Source organism: Limulus polyphemus, unplaced genomic scaffold, assembly GCF_000517525.1.
Source record: "Limulus polyphemus unplaced genomic scaffold, Limulus_polyphemus-2.1.2 Scaffold220, whole genome shotgun sequence".
Taxonomy (NCBI): Eukaryota; Metazoa; Arthropoda; class Merostomata; order Xiphosura; family Limulidae; genus Limulus; species Limulus polyphemus.
The window spans coordinates 546,848-550,837 of NW_013665830.1; positions in this window are offsets into that span (position 1 = coordinate 546,848).

The window sequence follows — 3,990 nt, forward strand, 5'->3', positions numbered from 1 at the left end:
AGTGGCGTTGAAATGTCAGTCTGTCATTACGTGCGTTTCCAGAACGATTTTGTTTGTTTTTTGTTGTCAAACACAACGCTACACAATGAGCTATCTGTGCTGTGCCCACCACGAGTATCGAAACCTGGTTTTTAGCGTTGTAAACCTTCAGGCGTTGAGCCATTGCAAAGTGTTCCTCAACGACGATAGAAATAAACTGGTTGCGTTTTCTGACTGGAAAACAGAAAAAAAATACAGTTATTAAAGAACTCGGGAACTCTTCTAGCTTTTCGCGTGTCTTTGTCTTGAAAATTTGAAAAGACCCATAAATTTAGATTAGTTGTATAAAACACAAGGTACTACAGATCACCAACTTTTCAAATTATTGAGACAAAAATCGATTTGCATAATAAAACTGAGAAGAAAAGAGCTTTTAGAAAGACCAGATAAGTAAATAAAAATGTGAAAATATGTTGAAAAGAAAACTTAACCCATATAACCCAAATTACAGAAGAAGAAGAAAAGTTCTTTGAGCAAAGACTTTAACTAGTTCTTGATGAACTTGCAGCCATTTCTAAAGCCCCAGGATTGAGCAAGACTCTATATTATAAGCATCGAGAACAGTTGTGTAACATCAGTAGGATATTCTGCAAAACATACACAACGACATATGGATGAAATCTGATAAACTTATTGGAACTCAAAGTGATTTAAAGAAAGCAATAAATAAAAGACGCCTTTCAATAAAAAGAAAGCATGTAACGTAGAAAAAGCTTTAGATAAATTATCTAAAGTGGATAAAATGAACCAGAATAATTTTACAATTATACAGCAAGAAGAAATTCCATCTTATTTTTGATAAAGTAAAAAACAAAAAATTTTTTAATTTTTGGTATATCGCCCCCCAGTAGCAAAGAGGTATGTCTGCGGACTTACAACACTAGAATCCGGGTTTCGATACCCGTGGTAGGCAGAGCACAGATAGCCCATTATGTAGCTTTGTGCTTAATTACAAACAAACAAATTTTTGGTATAAAGGCTATGTATACTTTAATACATCCTGTAATAATTTGAAAGAGAGAAACCTTTCTCGATTTTATTAACCATAATAAAAGATATATATATGTATGTGTATTTAATATTGAGGGTAATCCTACTAAGACTACCTGCCACCTAATTTTGAACTACCAATCAGACGGAAGGATGCTAACCTGCAGCACACTACCATACATCATCCACGATAAGAGATTTACTATCACTCTTAAAACACAATCTTAGTTTAAGTAAAGTACGGGGAATATTTTATGTTTATCGCACGGATTCGATCCATCTCGCTAGTTCTGAAATCCAGAGTTCCTCCTCAGGGCCAACCTACGACTATGAAGATACGAATTTTTCACGATACTTATTTATTGAACAGTATTAAAATATTATTTTATTTATTCAAAAATATTCTGAATCAAACATCCCAGAATATTTCTGAGGTTTCTCAATTTCACATGCCTCGCAGAGTACGAGTACAAAATCAAGTACAACAATCGGAGGAACACTTAATATCAAACAGCTCAAATGGGCTGCAAGCTATTTTAAAGGCATGGACTTCTTTCTATAATTAACTTCTTCATTGCCACGTTTATATATAAATAACTCTTGCAGTTCTAGATTTATTGTGAGATACATAATAGAAAACTAAAATACGCAGGTTTTAATGTTCCGTTGCTTGTCTGAAACATGAAAGTGGTATCCATGGGAAGTTTTGAAGAGGAATACCCTTTCTCCATAATGGTGTAAAATTACAAACTCATGCATGATTAACATCACACTTTTGAAGGCAAAAACAAAGGTTATATAGTGTATCCCATATATATATGTCTATGATAATGCTCTGGAGGTGGGCATAAATGTGCTCATAGCAATGAAAGAGTTAAACAGTACCTACGTATAGGACATATGTATCTTCATGATCTAAAAAAGTGCTCTTTCGAGATAAACATTAAGAAATATGGTTAACCGAAAATATTTTTTAAACATTTTGTGTCTCTAGTTTGTAACATAATAGGACATTCCTCTAGTGTTAAATTTTATATATTTTTAGTATTTATTTAATGTTTTCTGCTAATATTCTAAAATTACGCATGTTTTTATTTTTGTTTTGTTTTGTTAGTGCTCAGGCAAAGTTAAATGCTTCCTGGACTACTTATATAAATGACGTTTTGCTGTTTCAAACCCCTGATACTAATCGCCGCCTACAAACGAACATATTAAAACCTACTGAGACAAGAAGAAATGTGTTTAGCAGGTAAGAAAAATATGAAGATTGTTTTGTGTGTCCGTAACTAGTGGGACCGAAAATGTCCTAGTGGTCAGCGCGCCAGAATGCGATCGGAGAGTCCAAAGTTCGATCTCGCCATACGCTATATATCTTAAACTGTAACGACTTTCTGAAAGTGACAATCAAAGTTCAAAGTAGTTGTAACCGGTTCTACTAACTAGTTGGTCTCTTTTCTGACGATCAGGTCAAAATTAGGGACAGTTATGCCATAACCTTGTGGGTCCCCGACCTGGTCCGTGAATCCACGTGCCTCAAAAATTCCGTTCAGATGGACAATATCATGAAAAAAAATCAGTTTACGAAGATAAGATAACCAGCATGCACAAAAACAGACTTTTTTTTCCTATGTCAATAACGACTTAGTCACTAAAGATAAAAACATCAACTCAGTCATGACTCTTAGGAAACTCCCAATTACTTTTCCGCTAATCATTGATATCTAAGCAAGAACATAAAAAGATTAAGTATATAGAAGTTTGAAGTGTATCTATGGTTTTGTAAGTGTTGTGTATATTTAATTTTTAGGTATTTATATAAATTACGATGCAAAACTAATGAGTTAATTATATCCATTTCACATTTCATTGAAAATTAAAATGAGTAATATAGTAAATTCTGTTATTCACGAAATTCTCACTGAATTATTTTGAAATGGCAGATTAATTTGTACTTATTGTTATACTTCATTAATAAATTCATTGGGTCCTGCCTATACCAGCCTAGTGGTTAGCGTAAAAGACTCTGAGGCACTGTAGGTCGCGTCCTAGTTACCGCCAAAAGAAATAACATTCTGGAAATTCAACAGCCTTCATGCATAACGTTTTAATAGAACTTGTAGCAAATGATAAATACTCTAATTTTAGTTTTCAATTTCCAAACAGATAGTACATAAAATATTAAAACCAATAAAAAACCTGGTATTCGTGATGAATATTAGTAAGAAGTTAACTAACAAAAAAATTACTTTAATTACTCTTCAATTTAGGTGTTTTTTGGTGTGTTTTTTTTTTTTTGCCGTTTGGAGTGTTTGTTCTTACAGTTAATAGTTACATCATTTGTTTAATTTATAACTTCAAACTAAACATATATATACCATTTTATTCATTTGCTTCGTTTTTAATTTTTGACTTTACTTTATCTTGAGCTTGATTTCTTGTTTATCCGACACAGATTGCGAGTCGAGCGCCCTAACCACCTGGCCATGCTGGGCCAGCAATCTGAGGGTCGTTGGTAAAAGAGTAGCCCAAAAGTTGGCGGTGGGTGGTGATGACTAGCTGCCTTCCCTCTATCTTACACTACTAAATTAGGGACGGCTAGCGCAGATAGCCCTCGTGTAGTTTTGTGTGAAATTCAAACCAAACTTATTTATCCTTAATATTTAACCTAAATAGTTCATTCCTCTTCTGCCTAAAAAACATAAAATCATTATATCTTTTGCCCTCCACTGGCTCAGGGGTAATTCTCAGGGCATATAACACTAAAAATTATGTTTCAATGCCCGTGGTGGGCATAGCACACATAATCCATTATGTAGCTTTGCGCTTAACAACAAACAAATTAAAAATTATATCTTTTAAATTTACTTCCCCTGTCGTGTAACAAATTCTTCTGCTTCAAGTTGCAGTTATTCATTTCTTTTTAATAATATTTTGGTTTAGCCCCCAGTGGCACAGCGGAAT